Consider the following 17,960-nt stretch of genomic DNA (forward strand, 5'->3'; position numbering starts at 1 on the left):
CCATAAACACATATAAATCTATTATAAAAATATTCTTTTCATGTGGCTCTGTGGCGCAATGGATAGCGCATTGGACTTCTAGTGATGAAAAATATTCTTTTCAAAACTTTTGTGCATGTATACAGTGTCATTCATAGTTGAAAGGCGTGCAAACATCAACTGCTTCTGTGGACATTAATTATTCTGTATGATACACACTGTAGTGATTTCTTAGTCAAAGCATCATGTGACAGGACTGTTTCAGAAGAACCTTTTCCTGATGCATAGGAGGAAAAGAGGCAATACAAGAAGAGCCAAAAGCAATATATAGATCACAAAGCCATGCCCCTGATGACCTACTTCCTCTAAGGACTTCCTGCATCCTACCTGTAACTGCTTCCCGATAAAGCTACTAAGGTACGAGTCCATCGAAGACTTAGCCAATTTTCTAAGTGACACTCCCTCCTAAACTCATTTCTAGAAGCATCATTAGACCCATTAACCTCTCAGGTGTTTCTTAGTTCAGTCAAGCTGACAACGAAGAGCAGCCATCCCAACAGATATGTCCGCTCACATTGTCACTGTCCCCAATGGATATCTGCTGATGACAATATCTCAGCAAAGCTGAGCAGAAGAAGCCAGCTTTTTCTGGCAAGGTGAGCATGTGTTCCCTTTATTGTGTTCCCTGTGGGTGTATGTTTCCCTTGATGTGTTCCCCCCTCCTCACCCAGGACTTCATTTATCAACCTAAGAGGAAGCTAAGAGTAAGTTTAATGGAGTTTCTCCAATCCAAAGAGACAGGTGGAGCACAGTTCCTATAGGAACAAAAAAAATGCACATGTGACCCAGCTCCAAGCCACAGAGAGGGAGTTAGAGAGTTGCACAGCAAGGTCATTGGCATTGGAATCAAACCATATACCTGTGTTAGAATCTAGAGTCCTCCATATTCTCATCACGTCATCTGGCATGATTAAGCTTCCAGCCTTCTGGTTACTCTCGTGTGACTTATATGAATCCCTCCACTTAGGACTATGGGAAGAAGTAAACAGGATAATGTAGGCCCACAGCCAGAGCCCATGTACACTGTGTCCAAACTGTGCTAAATATGCAGGATCTGAGCAAGTGGGGGGGCAGCCAGCAAAGACGTATTAGTTGACATGATTTCATAAGCAATTGCATGCCTTGGGAAATAGATAACCAAGAGAAAGGATTTTGAAACCATATTATGAGGTAGGAGACTATTATGCCTTGAGTGTGAAATGTCCCCCCACAAGCTTTGTCCCCAGTAGGTGGCTTTGCTTTGGAAGCTTGCAGAATTTTTTAGAGGTAAGGCATAGCCAGAAGAAATAGGTCACTGGTCAGTGGGTTCTATATGCTTTAGCCTGGTCTCTGGTTTGGGCCCAACCTCTCTTCTTCTTTGTCCATTGAGGTGTAAGAAAGTTCCTATGTCCTTCCTGATGGGATGGACTATATCTCTCCTACAGTGGGCTAGAATAAATATGTCCTCCCTGTATTGTCCTGTAAGCTTGACACAAATTAGAGTCATCTGAAAGAAAGGAACCTCAATTGAGGAAATGCCTCCATAATCAGGGTATAAGGCGCTTTCTTAATCAGTTATCAATGGGGAAGGTCCCAGCCCGTATGTGTGTGTGTGTGTGTGTGTGTGTGGAGGGGGTTCTATGCCTGGGCTCGTAGTCCTGGGTTCTATAAGAAAGCAGGCTGAGCAAACCATGTGAAACAAGCCAGTAAGGAGCACTTCTCCATGGCCTCTGCATCAGCTCCTGCACTCCAAGACCCTGCCCTGTTTGAGTTCCTGTCCTGACTTCCTATAATAGTGAATAGCAACTTGGAAGTGTAACACAAATAAGCCCTTTTCCTCCCAACCTGCCTTTTGGTCATGCAGCAACAGAAACCCTAACTAAGACACTCCCTTGTGCCGCCTCCCCAAGTGACTAATCCAGAGACCAGACAACTCTCTCCATATCAACTCCCCAGGTCTTCTTTTTCAATAGGTGTTTATGATACAAAGACACTGTGAGAAATGTGTTACACTTACTTGAAAGAATACATAACAGCCTTAAAAGTAATACATTATTATTGATTATAAAGATAAGGGGAGGAAGCTTTTAGAGGTAAAAATAGCTTCTAGTGGGATAACTATTCATAGTAATTATCATCAGTTAGTCAGGATTCATTTTTTGGAAACTTTCTTTTCCTAACTATAATTTCTAAAATTTATTCAAACAAGGAGGGTTAATTTTACACTTAAATATAACAATTTTGAATATTGTTTAAGGATGTAGAAATTTTAGTGTTAGAATAAAACATTCTTCTACATAGGTAGTGTTATTGGAAAAGCACAGTAGAAAAATTTTAGACACAGATAATTTTGATTGTTTTTCAGATGGAGAGAGAACAGGAAATGAATACAATGTCACAAGTAAGTTCTCTAGGCACTTGCCTTTCCCAGATGTCTTCAAGGACCTTGGGCTTGCTGACATTACCAAACAATTTGCTAAATTTGCCAGCTGCTCAGCCGTTAATATTGGGCTACTTACCTTTCAGACCAAATCCTCCCAAACTTTCTAAAGCAATTAGAACTCTCATCCCTACTCTACCCAATATCAGCTGTAATCCCAACCATTCTGGAGGCTGCACTGGTTACATTTTAATGCCATTTTGATACAACTAGAGTTACTTGGGAAGTGGGAGCCTCCGTTGAAAAATCGACTGGATGAGTCAGGCGTTTGGCCATGTTTGTGAGAGACTGCTGAAGTTGATGTAGCCCGTACCTAGGCAGGTGGTCCTGGGCTGGGTGAGAAAGTGAGCTGAACAGGAGGGAGAGAAACCTAGTAGGGAGCATTCCTTCATGGCTTCTTAATTCAGTTCCTTCTTGAGTTCTCGCCCTGCCTGACTTCCTTCGGTGATGGACTGTGACCCGGAAGTATAAGATGAAACAAACCCTTCCCTCCAGCAAGTTGCTGCTGGTCAGCGTTTATCGCAACAGAAGGCAGACTAGAACAGAGGCTCATGTGGCAGGATCATGAAATAAAAGGCTGCCAGGGCTCCAGAGTGAGTTCAAGTTCATCCTGGGCGGCGAAACAAGATCCTGTCTCAAAAGAAAAGGAGAGCTGGGATTCCGGCCAGTGGTGGTGCGCTTGCCCAGCATGTGTGAGGCCCCAGGTACATTCCTACCACAGAAAGGGAAGAGTGTGTAAGAAAGAGAGTTCTGTTTTGTTTTAAATCCTCATTAACACAGTTGAAACCTTAGTTTGGAATGAACTTGGGTCTCCTTTATTCCCAGCTGACTTTTGCCTCACCCCTGCCAGAACGCCATTCGAAGAGATTAGCTACTGGGTTTTAATGGGACTTGAAATACCAGGGGAAATGAACATTTGTTAGTATTTCAGAACTATCATGTTCCCTCAGTTCACTGATATTGAACGAGTGATTAAAATCAGATCTCAGACCAAACTCACCTGGCTTCACCCCGAGTGATCAGCACTGGCCTTTGCCTGGTAGGGTACTAAGTCCTAAAAATTCCACCCCCCTGTGACTTAGACTCATCCAGATCCAGCTTGAGGATTTATTGTCCAATGGAGACAGAATCCTCTTTACCTAGAAAGGGTGGTCACACCAGGTCATGCTGGATGGAACTAAACAAGTACATTAAAGCCTCGGCTGGCAGCTGTCTTTGCCTATTAGGTAGTCTTTGCCCTGGGGCAGATGGTGCTGGCAGCCATACACAATCAGCCTGGACACTCACAGGCTTTGGCTTTTTGGATTGTGTACATGTGTGCACACATACATACAAATGTATACGGATTACCGACACTTCCATCCTGTGTAGTTTCTAGGCTGGTCTGTCTCATGTCTCTTCAGGGCCCTCTAGCTCAGTGCTTGTTACACAGTCAACAGTCTACTGATTTGTGGCATCCCTGGCTAAATAAGTAAATGGTAAGTAAATATCCACAGAAAATATGCCAAAGAAAAGACACAGTCCATGTGGATTTTCTCTGTTTGTTACTATTTTGTTTCTTTGAGAGAGGTTCTCCCATAGCCCAAGCTGGTCTAGAACTCTTGATGCACCGGAGATTGATGGTGAATTTCCGATCCTCCTGCCTCTACCTCTTGAGTGATGGGATTGCCATGCCGGGTTTTATGTGGTACCAAGCACTGAACTCTGTCCTTTATCAATACCAGGCAAGCACTTTACTAGCTGAGCTCCATCCTGAGGCCTCGAATGCATTTTTCTGTAAAGTTAGCCGGCAGGTACAGTGGAGTGTCGCCACAGTGAGTGTCCCCTCTCTAGTTGGGTTGTGCTACAGTGGGTGTCGGGTGGAAGGAATGTCTTGTTCTGTCCTTAGATGAATACTCTTCATACAGAGTAGTCCTGCTAGGGAGAGCTGTGCTCGGGAAGCAGAGCCACCTCAGGACGACTCCATCTCAGCTCATCCTCCGACTCAGGACAGCCTCGGGTAGAGCCGCAGGGAGAGCCAGAGGTGCCCAGTTAAAGAAATGGCAACTTTGCATAGTCCCCTGAGCCTGGTGCTGCAGTGAGGCAGGGATCCAAGCCCAAATATAGACCTCACAGTGACAGCAGGAATTTGCATCGTGGTGCCTGGCATTACTTGCTGTTTCCATTATAATGGTCACAGCCATTAACTTGGCAATTGCTTTTATCTGAACACCTATAGACTAAGCTTGCGGTTCCCCAGAGCTTCGTTTGTGATTGCTATAACCTCTCCAGAACACACAGTTACTTACATGTTACAAAAGAGAAAAATTGGAAAAGGCTCAACAACTTACTGGGATCATAGCTGGATAAAGGCCTTTCTCCCCATCTCAAAAAGCCATTAACTTGCCCTGCACAGGGACCTGTGCCTGTAGTCCCAGCCATGCACAAGGCTGAGGCAATGGGATCCCTTCAACCAGGGGTCCCATGCCTGCCTTAGCAGTACAGTGAGACCTCATCTTTTAAAAATAAATAAATAAATAATGATGTGGCAGTAACCAGACATGTTGCTTCTGTCCGGATTCCCAAAGACCCTAGAGGGTGAGAAAGGAAGGCCAGAAGAGGGACTTAGATCCCCAGGACTGGAGTTACAGACAGTTGTGAGACATCGTGTGGGTGCTGAGAATCAAACCCAGGTCCTCTGGGAGAGCAACCAGTGCTGATGACTGCTGAGCCATCTCTCCAGCCCCCCCCATCTATTTTTTTAACTACTGAAATTAGCACATAAATGTACAAAGGTCATACATAGACTGTAAGCTGAATATACTGTAAGGACAAGGTAAACTGGTCATCCTCAGAAAAAGCCACCTTGAGAAATTCCCTTCATGGCACAAGGCTGATTCAGCTCCAGCCAAGGCACCATAAACAGTTCCAAGGAGCACCTAAACTGCCCACCCTGGTCAAAGTGACCCCATCCGGGCAACCAGGCAATGACTAATTTTGATAGGAAGAAAATGTTAGTGTAGTGAAAGTCTCAAGTGGACTAGCTACAACATTTGTACCCAGTCTCTGTTTGGAGGGAGATGCTTGATTGAAGTTCTTGAAAGAAGTGCTAATGTTGATTGAAGCTCTTGTCTGAGGCCCTGGCCAGAGTATAGAAGATGTACCATATCAGTTAATTAGTCTGGAGTTGTGTAGAGCAAGGTAGTCCCAAACCGGTTTCAGGGTGGTATTTGTCAGTTCAGATGCATCAAGTTTGATCAGGTGGAATTGATGAAGTGGAGCCCGATTTTCTTTACGAAGTGTTGCAGATTGTTGTTAAGAAATTGTTCTCTGTTAAAAACTCAAACATTAATGTCAACAAAGAAATGTCAACGTGTGTATATATATATATATATGCATACCAGGAAAGGCAACAATAAGGAAGATAGTAAATATAAGGGAAATTAGACTTTCAGAGAAAGAACCGAGTATAGCCAGATGACAGTTCCTAGATTTTGTTTTCTTCTGTCTTACATCAATTGACTCCTTGATATGATACAGAAACTCTGAATATTGTTTTAACAACATGCTTGGATTTAGAGGAGGAGAGCCAAATCCAAATCCAAAGCCAGCATTTGTTTAAGTGAATTGGGACCAAAAGAGTATTAGAAAGTAAAGAGAAATAGATGTTATAAGGACAAAAGTTAAGAAAATTAGGCATTGATACCAAATATCAGATTCTTTTCTGTTTGATGGTTCTTTGAGTAGCCATCCTCTCTTCTTTAGGTATCCACATGTTCAGTATCTTCTCACTATTTGGAGACAGGTTTTCCTTTGAAGACAAGAACAAAACCCTTAGCTTTCCTTTGGGAGGTCTCCATATACCTTGTGGAATATGAGCTGTCATCTTTCTTCCTCCCGAGGTTTCTCCTGTTCGGATCAAATCTTGATCCTCTCTTTATTAACAAATAATGTAGCAATACAGGGCTTTCTTTCACAAATATAAGAAACTATAGGTGTGTTTTCTAATTTAGTATTTTCTAGCATACTTATGGTGGATAAAAGTCCTATTGTACCTAGTGACTTTTAAAGTCTAGATGACATGAATGCTGGGTGCCAGACATCTAATCCACAGATTAAATCTACTCTGGAATCATGAATTATTTTTCAGGGTGCTGATATGATGTTAACAGTCTCCATCCTCTTGGCAATGCTTCGCACATGGTAAACAGTTTTTAAGCTGATGCTAGTGTGCTTTTTGGAGCAAGCACACCACTTTTAAAGCAGAGACTGTGGGATGGTTCCAAGACTAATCGTAAGGCATAACTGATACTTTAGCTGTGCCCATCACTGACTCTTCCTCAGGGGAACCATGCCTGCCGCATTTATAGTAGGTGTAAAGGAATTCTGTTCACGTTAAATAATGTGGAGGTAAGTGTTGTCAAAGTTAACATCTCAGCATTTTTCTGGGGGTGGGCTGTCCTGCAGAACCTGAGACGATGATGGAGAGATTCTATGAGTTTGTAAGTCACGGGGGTCTTTCTGTTCTGAAAATGAACTAAGGCCTAAAGGTCTCTTTTACGGGTGAAACAGAATAATGGGAAACAAAGATTGGGATTCATTCTTTCCAAAGAAAAAAAGCAAGGACCTCAATTCTCATTATTGAGGAAAAAAATGGGTAGAGATTTGAAACAGGGCTAGCTGGGGGTCTGTGATTAAAACCAAATGATTAGCAGTAAGATCCTGTCCTGATATTAATTTTGAACAGCAGGTAAAGAAGCCAAGCTTACATTGGGAATTAAACAAATTGTATTAGCTGTTGTGGGGTAGCTGTGAAACCTCTCAAAACTCATGTGTTGAAGGCTTAGCCAGAACTGGAGTTTTGGGGGGGAGTGATTGGATCATAATGATTTAATCCCATTGACCCATTGATTATCTGATGGACTTATTGAGAAGGGGCAGCCACAAACAAGCAAAAAAACCTCAGCACCTATCTGCAATTTGACAGATTTTTAAAAAGAGGTCTCAGGAAAAACAAAGACAAAACAAAACAATAAACAACTAACCCAGCCAAGGCCATGATTTTAGACTTCAGCTTTTAGAACTATGAGAAAATAAATCTTAGTTGTTTAAGTATCTGTGGTGGTTTGTTATTGTAGTCTCAGCAATCTAACCCATTCTGTGCTCTGTGTTTACTGGGTCTCATGTTCATGGATCCAATCAATCAAGGACAGAAAACTACATCTGTACTGCATATGTATAGACTTTTCTTGCCGATTTTCCTAAACAGTGTATTATTTATGCAGTATTTACAATACGCTAGTCATGTAGGTAATCCAGGGGTGATTTAAAACATATAGGAAGGTGTGGATAGTTTATATACTCATTCTTTGTAGTCATTTAGTATAAGGAACTTGGGCATCCATGGGCTTGGGTATCCAAAGTGTTCAAAACCCATCTCCTATCCTAATGATGGGACTATCGTAATTTAATTAAGCAAACAAACTTGGGATAGAGGAGAGACAGAACATCAGTTAATGGGTTAATTTGATCTATATCTACTTCTTATACATAAAACAGAAATTTTCACATAAAATGTTTGCATTTATGATGTCTTCTTTGTAACATATAATTACAATATATGGATGCCTAGGTTTCTAAAGCGGCTTCAAATTATGTTGTTTTGATACATCTGAGTCTTGAAATCATTCGTTTGGAAGATTTTAATTTTCGTAAGTACCTGATTCTTAATTTCAGTTAATGAGAAAAGGAGACATTTCAGAAAGTGATCCATGGACTCTGTGAAAGAAAGCGGATCAGCCAAGCAGGAAAGATACGTCTTAGAGGTGAGTCTGGGGGTGATCCTTTCTGCTGCCTCATCTGTCATTCTCAGTTACCCTGCACCATAGCCCTTGGCCATAGTCTGGAATCTTGGGTGCTGAGTCCCAGCTCATTAGTGGCCACACAGGAGTGGGGGGGGGGGTCTTCATCGAAGAATCTGCTGATGGGGACCAGGGGAGGCTACTGTCTTGAGTCTGTCCCCTCTTTGTCAGATCAGTTTTAGACAAAGCTCTACTAGATAAGCGCCAGATAGCTAGTTTTCATTAAAAGGTCAAGGCTGCAATTGTTCCACAAAGCCCTTTTGTTAAGTAATGACTGCCAGGTTCAGAGAGCCAAAGGTTGCGCAGTTCCTGTATTCCCAGAGAAGAGTTGGGCTCCGGCTTGTAGAGCGTCGGTCATCAGCCTGGTTTGTGTATACGTTTCCTGGGAAAATCTAAATAAAATAGACTCAGTTGCCTCTGCAACTGAAACAAAGCAATCTCTCAGCAGCAGAGGTGCTGTGAGTTAGCAAATACTCATGTCAGGACAGAGCTGCCCAACGGAGCCTCTCACAGGGAATGTGCACCAGAGATCTGACACAGAAAAGAGGAAACACTGACATGTTGGAATCAACAGACGCTAGAGATGCGAACAGCAGCACAGAGCATCGGGGTACGACGTCTAGCAACTTGGGTACCGTCAGTTAAGTTCCCATTCAGTTGTCTAATTCCGTACCTTGTGCTTTGACAGAATACAGGAATTTGCATTCTGTCACCCTCTGCATGATTTATGAGCTAGATTCTCTCCATTTCTGATTCGGACTGGAAGGAGGGGGATTCCAGTGGAGGTAGGCGGAGCCATGAACTGCTTCTCAGGCTGTTGCCTCCAGAGGGAAAACTTCAATTTGAAGATTTTTGTCAAAAGTTTTTGGTTTGTTTCCTTCCTTTCCAACTTTGAAAACATCTGGGCATTTTTGCATTACTGCAGTGAATACCTACATTACTGGTTTCATTTAAAAATTCATTTAACTCCACCCACGGGACCAGGTAAACCAAGACCCATTTCCAGACCACCTGCATGTGCCTGGGCTGTGCCACTGCGGCTTCCATCCTGGCAGCTGAGGGAGCCAAGGTACCCTAGTTTCCTGCTCCACCCATGGGACTATAACTAGACTGGCTGCCTGTGCTTGGGGTCTACCGCTGCTTCTTACATCCCAGCAGCAGGAGCCAAGGCACCCCACCATTCCAGTCTCCTGCTCCACCCACGTATTAAGACTATCAGGGCCTGTCTCAGGCCACATTCCTGTGCCTGGGGACTACCACTGGGCTTCCATCCATCCCGGTTGGATCCAAAGCACTACAGCATCCTAGTCCATTTCTCCACCCCAAATATCAAGCCATCCACGTTCGTAAAAGAAACATTACTAAAATTCAAAGCACATATAAAACCTCACACACTTGTAGTGGGAGACTTCAACATCCCACTCTCACCACTAAACAGGACCACAAGACAGAAACTTAACAAGGATATGAAGAAACTAATAGAAGTTATGACTGAATAGGCTTTAATAGACATCTATATAACACTCCATCCAAACACAAAAGAATATACCTTCTTCTCAGCTCCACACAGAATTTTCTCAAAAATCCACCACATGCTTGGCAACATAGCAAACCTCAACAGATCTAAAAATTTGGAATAAACTCCATGTATCTTATCAGACCACCATGCATTAAAGTTAGAATTCAACAATAACATAAATCACAGAAACCTTCCAAACTCATGGAAATTGAATAATACACAATTACACCACTCCTGGGTCAAAGAAGAAATAAAAAAGAAATTAAAGACTTCCTAAGATTCAATGAGAATGAAGATACAACCTACCCAAACTTATGGGACATTTTTGTTGGAGGGAAGTCCTGTGCATTTGTCACTAAAGCACTGCTGGACAATAGGAATCTAGATAGATGGGACTAGAAGTCCAGGAGAACTCTGGGAAGGAGAAACACAGAGAGTTGAGATGTAACGCCATGGGGTAGGAAGCCCGGAACTATTCTCCGGTAAGAGAAATACTTAGATTAACAATTATGGGGTAATTACTTAAGTCAGAGCTAGCCAGTAAGAAACAAGCAAGGCCAACAGCTTCATAATTAATATAGCCTCCTGTGTGTTTATTTGGGACTGATGCGGCTCTAGAACCAGGCTGTCTGAAAGGCTTCTCTCAAGGAAAAGGTTTCCCTTTACACACTTTGAAAGCAGTGCTACGAGGGAAGTTCATAGCACTAAGTGCCCACAACATAAAATACCTTGGGGTAACGCTAACCAAACAAGTGAAAGACCTGTATCATAAGAACTTTGAATCTTTAAAGAAAGAAATTAAAGAAGCCCTCAGAAAATGGAAAGATCTCCCATGCTCTTGGATAGGTAGGATCAATGTAGTAAAAATGGCAATCCTGCCAAAAGCAATCTACAGATTCAATGCAATCCCCATTAAAATCCCAGCACAATTCTTCACAGACCTTGAAAGAACAATAATCAATTTTGTATGGAAAAACAAAAGACCCAGGATAGCCAAAACAACCCTGTTCAACAAGGCAACGTCCGGAGGCATCACCATCCCTGACCTCAAGCTCTATTATAGAGCTATAGTCCTGAAAACAGCTTGGTATTGGCACAAAAATAGACAGGTAGACCAATGGAATTGAATTGAAAACCCGGGTATTAACCCACACACGTACTAACATCTGATCTTTGACAAAGAAGCTAAAAATATACAATGGACTAAAGAAAGCATCTTCAACAAATGGTGCTGGCATAACTGGAGACTGGCATGTAGAAGAATGCTGATCGATCCATGTTTATCGCCATGCACAAAACTTAAGTCCAAATGGATCAAAGACCTCAACACTAAATTCAACCACACTGAACCTCTTAGAAGAGAAAGTGGGTGGTACCCTTGAACGAATTGGTACAGGAGACAGCTTCCTGAACATAACACCAGTAGCACAGACAGTGAGATCAACAAGTAATAAATGGGACCTACTGAAACTGAGAAGCTTCTGTAAGGCAAAGGACACAGTCAGCAAGACAAAAAGGCAGCCCACAGAATGGGAAAAATATTCACTAATCCCACATCTGACAGAGGGTTGATTTCCAAAATTTACAAAGAACTCAAGAAGCAAGTCTCCAAAACACCAAAGGACCCTATTAAAAAGTGGGCTGCAGAACTAAATAGAGAGTTTTCAATAGAGGAGTCTAAAATGGCTGAGAGGCACTTGAGAAAGTGTTCAACATCCTTAGCCATCAGGGAAATGCAAATCAAAACAACTCTGAGATACCATCTCACTCCTGTCAGAATGGCTAAAATCAAAAACACCAATGACAATTTATGCTGGAGAGGATGTGGTGAAAGGGGAACACTCCTCCATTGCTGGTGGGAGTGCCAACTGGTTCAGCCACTTTGGAAATCAGTATGGAGATTCCTCAGAAAAATGGGAATAAACCTACCACAAGACCCAGCAACTCCACTCTTAGGCATATATCCAAAAGATGCCCATTCATACAACAAAGATGTCTGTTCCACTATGTTCATAGCAGCTTTATTTGTAATAGCCAGAACTTGGAAGCAACCTAGATGTCCCTCAACCGAAGAGTGGATAGAGAAAATGTGGTACATCTACACAATGGAGTACTATTCAGCAGAAAAAAATAATGGAATCATGAGATTCGCAGGCAAATGGATGACACTAGAAGAAACCATCCTGAGTGAGGTAACCCAGTCACAAAAAGAGAAACATGGCATGTACTCTCTCATATATGGATTTTAGACATAGATCTGGGGAGTGCCAGCCTACAATCCTATGGCCAGAGAGTCTGGGAAACAGAAACTTCATTTAGTGGCTGATCGAAGAAGAGGCAGACTCCCTTGGTTAAGTACTGAGCTGAACTCAAGAAAGCCAGTAACAGAGAGGGAGGACTGGTGATCAAAGGGATTAAGACTGGGCTGGTTTAACCCCCAGAAACAGCTGACTAGACAAAGGTTAACTCTTGAAACCCAGGCATCAGCCTGGGAATCCAGCATGGGACTGATCAATACCCCCTGAATTTGGGTGTCAGTGAGGAGGCCTAGGGAATCTATTGAGCCTTGGGCAGCAGATCAGTACCCATCCCAAGTATACACACGGACTTTGGACTCCCATAAGAACAATGTGAGGTGCACTCTCACCCTGAACTCTTGGGGAAGGGTTTAGGCCCTGCCGTATATGAAATGACAGACTATGGACACCCCCATGGAGGGCCTCACCCTCCCTGGGGGAATGAGGGGATAAGGGGGGGTTGGGGGGAGGGCACGGGAGGAGGGGACGGAATGGGAGAGGGACCTGGAACTGACTTGTGAAGCAACCTCGTTTCTTATCTAAATTTAAACTGGAAAATAAAAAAAAAAGGAAAAAAAAAAAGAAACTGGGGAATACTTACACTAGAGAATTAACAACACAACAGAAAGCTCTAGAACAAAAGGAAGCAAACTCACCCCAGAGGAGCAGACACCAGGAAATAATTAAATTAAATTAAGGGCTGAAATCAATAAAGTAGAAACTAGGAAAATGATACAAAGAATCAATTTAATCAAGATTTGGTTCTTTGAGAAAATCAACAAGATAGACAAACCTTTATCCAAACTTATCAAACAGCAGAGTTTAATTCGCAAATTAACAAAATCAGAAATGAAAAGGGAGACATAACAACAGACATTGAGGAAATTCAGAGAATCATCAGGTCATATTTTGAAAAGCTAAATCAGAAATGAAAAGGGAGACATAACAACAGACATTGAGGAAATTCAGAGAATCATCAGGTCATATTTTGAAAAGCTGTACTCCACAAAATTTGAAAATTTAAAGGAAATGAACAATTTTCTGGATAAATATCACTTACCAAAATTATATCAAGAACAGATAAGCTATTTAAATAGTCCTATAACACCTAAGGAAATATAAGCAGTCATCAAAAGTCTCCCAACCAAAAAAAGCCCAGGACCAAATGGCTTCAGTGCAGAATTTTACCAGAAATTCCAAGAATAAGTTATACCAATTCTCCTCAAAGTATTCCATGCAATAGAAGCAGAAAGGTCTTTGCCTCTTTTTACGAGGCTTCAATAACATTGATACCCAAGTCACACAAAGATACAACTACGAAAGACAACTTCAGACCAATACCCTTCATGTCATGAACATTGATGCAAAAATACTCAATTAAATACTGGCAAATCCGATCTAAGAACACATCACAAAACTCATCCACCATGATCAAGTAGGCTTCATTACAGGGATGCAGGGATGGTTCAACATATGAAAATCCATCAATGTAATCCACCATATAAACAAGCTGAGAAACAAAAATCATATGATCATCTCACTAGATGCTGAAAAAGCCTTTGATAAAATCCAACATCCCTTCACGATAAAGGTCTTGGAGAGATCTGGGATAACAGGAACATAACTAAACATCGTAAAAGCTACATACAGCAAACCAACAGGCAACATCAAACTGAATGGAGAGAAACTCAACACAATTCCTCTAAAATCAGGAACAAGGCAAGGCTGTTCCCTCTTCCCATACCTCTTCAATATTGTACTCAAAGCTCTAGCTAGAGCAATAAGACAACTAAAGGAAATCAAGGGGATACAAATTGGAAAGGAAGAGGTAAAATTTTCATTATTTGCAGATGATATGATAGTTTACATAAGTGACCCAAAAAATCTACCAGGGAACTCTTACAGCTGATAAACGCCTTCAGCAAAGTGGCAGGATACATGACCAACTCAAGAAAATCAATAGCCCTACTATACACAGAGGATAAAAGAAGTAAATCAGAGAAACATCACCCTTTACAATTGACACAAACAACATAAAATACCTGGGGGTAACACTAACCAAACAAGTGAAAGACCTGTATCACAAGAACTTTGAGTCTTTAAAGAAAGAATTAAAGAAGACACCAGGAAATGGAAAGATCTCCCATGCTCTTGGATTGGTAGGATCAATGTAGTAAAAATGGCAATCCTGCCAAAAGCAATCTACAGACTCAATGCAATCCCCATCAAAATCCCAGCACAATTCTTCACAGACCTTGAAAGAACAATTCTCAACTTTATATGGAAAAACAAAAAACCCAGGATAGCCAAGACAAAGCAATGTCTAGAGGCATCACCATCCCTGTCTTTAAGCTCTATTATAGAGCTATCGTCCTGAAAAGAGCTTGGTATTGGCACAAAAATAGACAGGTAGACCAATGGAATCAAATTGAAAACCCTGAGATTAATCCACAAACCTATGGACACCTGATTTTCGACAAAGAAGCTAAAAGTATACAATGGAAAAAGGATAGCATCTTCGACAAATGGTGCTGACATAACTGGATATTGGCATGTAGAAGACTGCAGATAGATCCATATCTATTGCCATGCACAAAACTTAAGTCTAAATGGATCAAAGACCTCAACATAAATATAGCCACATTGAACCTGTTAGAAGAGAAAGTGGGAGGTACCCTTGAACAAATTGGTACAGGAGACAACTTCTTGAACATAACACCAGTAGCATAAACACTGAGATCGACAATTATTAAATGGGACCTGAAACTGAGAAGCTTCTGTAAGGTAAAGAACACAGTCAGCAAGACAAAAAGGCACCCCACAGATTGGGAAAAGATATGCACTAGTCCTACATCTGACAGAGGGCTGATCGCCAAAATTTACAAAGAATTCAAGAAGCAAGTCTCCAAAACACCAAAGGATCCAATTAAAAAGTGGGGGACTAATCTAAATAGAAAATTCCCAATAGAGGAGTATAAAATGGCTGAGAGACACTTAAGAAAGTGCTCAACATCCTTAGCCATTAGGGAAATGCAAGTCAAAACAACTCTGACATATCATCTTACTCCTGTCAGAATGGCTAAAATCAAAAACACCAATGACAGTTTATGATGGAGGGGATGTGGAGAAAGGGGAACACTCCTCCATTGTTGGTGGAAATGCAAACTTGTACAGCCACTTTGGAAATCAGTGTGGAGGTTCCTCAGGAAAATGGGACTCAGTCTACCACAAGACCCAGCAATTCCACTCTTAGGCATATACACAAAAGATACCCATTCACACAACAAGGATGTCTGTTCCACTATATTCATAGCAACATTATATGTACCAGTTAGATCCTGGAAGCAACCTAGATGCCCCACAACTGAAGAGTGGATAGAGAAAATATGGTACATTTACACAATGGAGTACTACTCAGTGGAAAGAAAAAAACAATGGAATGGCACTAGAAGAAACCATCCTGAGTGAGGTAGCCCAGTCACAAAAAGACAAACATGGTATGTACTCACTCATATATGAATTTTAGATATGGATCAGCGGAGTGTCAGCCTACAGTCCCAGTGCCAGTGAGTCTGGGAAACAGGAAGGTTCCCAAGAGAGATGCATGATACCCCAGAGAAGTGGAACGAGGCAAGATCTCCTGAGCAGACTGGGAACATCAGGGGAGGGGAGAGGGAACCAGGAAAAAGAGAGGGGGATAAGAGGAGGGGAGAAGAAGGCATGGGGGAGCAGTAAGGTTGAGTCGAGGTAAGAATAGAGGAGAGCAGGATGAGAGATACCATAATAGATGGAGTCATTATAGGCTTGAGGAGAGAGCTGACACTAGTGACATCTCCAGAGATCTACAAGGATAACACCAACTGGCAAAGTAAGCAATAGTGGAGAGACTACATTAATAGCCTCTCCTTGATGATAAGGTTGATGACTACCTCATATGCCATCCTAGAACCTTCATCCAGTGACTGATGCAAGCAGAGACAGATACCCACAGCTAAACATTGAACTGAGCTCCTGGAACCCAGTAACAGAGATGGAGGAGTGATGAGCAAAGGGGTCAAGACCATGATGGTGAAACCCACAAAGACAGCTGAGCAGATAAGGGGGAGCTCTTAAATCACAGACTGATGGCTGAGAGGCCAACAGGGGACTGATCCAGACTCTATGAATTTAGTGTCAGTGAGGAGGCCTCAGAAATCTCTGGGGCTTTGGGTAGTAGATCAGTGTTTACCATGCTGTAAGAATGATCTTTGGGAGCCCATTCCAAATAGAGGGATGCTCTCTCAGCCTGGACACATGGGGAAGGGCCTACGTCCTGCCCTGGAGGAAATGACAGACCCTGGAGACCCCCCAAAGGAAGGCCTCACCCTCCCTGGGGAATGACATGGGGATGGGGTGGGAGGCTGGAGGAGTGGGTTAGTGGAGGGACAAGGGAGGAGGGGTGGGAGAGGGAGCTGGGATTGCCATGTGAAGCATTCATCTTTCTAATTTAAATAAAAACATATATTGAGGGAAAATTCATTTAAAAGATACTTTGAAATCATTTCACTGGAGCTGTAATCTGGGGTGGAGAGGGAAATCTCCAAGGATAAAGGCAATTCCCACCCCAGTTAGCATGCGAGTGTGGAACTGCCTGTGACTCTCAGCCTCTCCTGTCTAAGGTGAGGAAATGTAGAAGGGCATCTGTAAGGAGGCTTTCCAAAGCTACTTGTCTTCTGAGTCCCTATCTGTCCTTTTCATGTTCCTCAGGACATAGTGGCAGTCATGTGTCTGTGACCTAGAATGCAACCAGTTTTAGGAACTTCCTCCAAAGAATGAGCTGTAATTAAAACTCACTAACTGTTCTCCCTCACAGGGACTTTTCTGGTTGGCTGGATCTCTTTCTTACAGGTGCTATTACTACTGTTTTAATGCAGGTCAAATGTAAAGGACACTATTTTTCAGTCCTTTCCTTGGTGAAACCTTGTTTCCACCATGATCCCTCTAGCAGCCTTGGAATGCTTCTCCAGGTGGGCTCGGTTCTGCACGTATCCTACAGCACCATGCTCACACATCTGTGAGAACATTCACCCTATCAGAAATGTCTCCCAGTCCTGGGTTCTAAACTCCTGGAGGTGGGAATCCATGTATGAGTCCTCTCTATAAAGAACTACAGAAATGTTGCCTGAAATTATGGCTTTGAGCCCACTCTATAAAGTTGAGTCTTTGTGTCCAAAGGTTTGCATCCAAAGATTCAAACAACCCTGAATCAAGAAATGTTTGGGGCAAAGTTACATTTGTACTGAATGTGTGCTGACTGTTATACAATACAGTCATGACTACTTTCATAGTATTCATAACGCATTAGATATTTCAAGACATCCAGAGATGGCTTAAAGAATGCGGGCATATGTGGGTTGTTCGTAACAACTTCCCAGTTTCCTATATCATTTTACATAGGGGCTTCTTGTACACTGAAGGATTTTGGAAGGGAGTCTTGAAGCCAATCCTGCAGATCCTTGAGGTCTTCTGTAGTCCCAGAATTCAGCATTGTCACTATAAACAGCTGGCGTGTGATAATCCTTACCTAGTTGAACTAAGCTTCACTGAAGATGAAAACATTCTTGGGCGTCTGTGTTATGTGAAGACTGATCTGCAATCAAGTTGCTGAAGAATGCTACCTAGCAAGAGTAACAATGGCTGACACACCCTTTGTGGGATAATTCCCTGAGTAGTAATGAATATGAGGAGAGATGCGGAACTTATGGGTGGTAGTTTGTGAGATCCATGAATGCTTTTCAGGAAAGAGCAATGAACCTCTGAAAGCTACAGTGCTATTGTTAGAGTTGGAAGAATATTAAAGCCTTTAT

General features: G+C 42.3%; 1 long non-coding RNA gene across 1 annotated transcript in view; it reads left to right on the forward strand.

Moving 5' to 3' along the window:
- The first annotated feature begins 2,929 nt into the window (after window positions 1-2,929).
- Window positions 2,930-17,960, forward strand: part of LOC121142179 — a 15,039-nt gene continuing 8 nt past the window's right edge. The window contains exons 1-3 of the long non-coding RNA XR_005879158.1: window positions 2,930-3,162; window positions 8,174-8,262; window positions 17,551-17,960. The exon at window positions 17,551-17,960 is cut by the window's right edge and continues 8 nt beyond it. This is a non-coding gene — a long non-coding RNA (uncharacterized LOC121142179). The remainder of the gene's footprint in view (window positions 3,163-8,173; window positions 8,263-17,550) is intronic.

This window comes from Mesocricetus auratus, unplaced genomic scaffold (assembly GCF_017639785.1).
Source record: "Mesocricetus auratus isolate SY011 unplaced genomic scaffold, BCM_Maur_2.0 Super-Scaffold_100009, whole genome shotgun sequence".
Classification (NCBI taxonomy): Eukaryota; Metazoa; Chordata; class Mammalia; order Rodentia; family Cricetidae; genus Mesocricetus; species Mesocricetus auratus.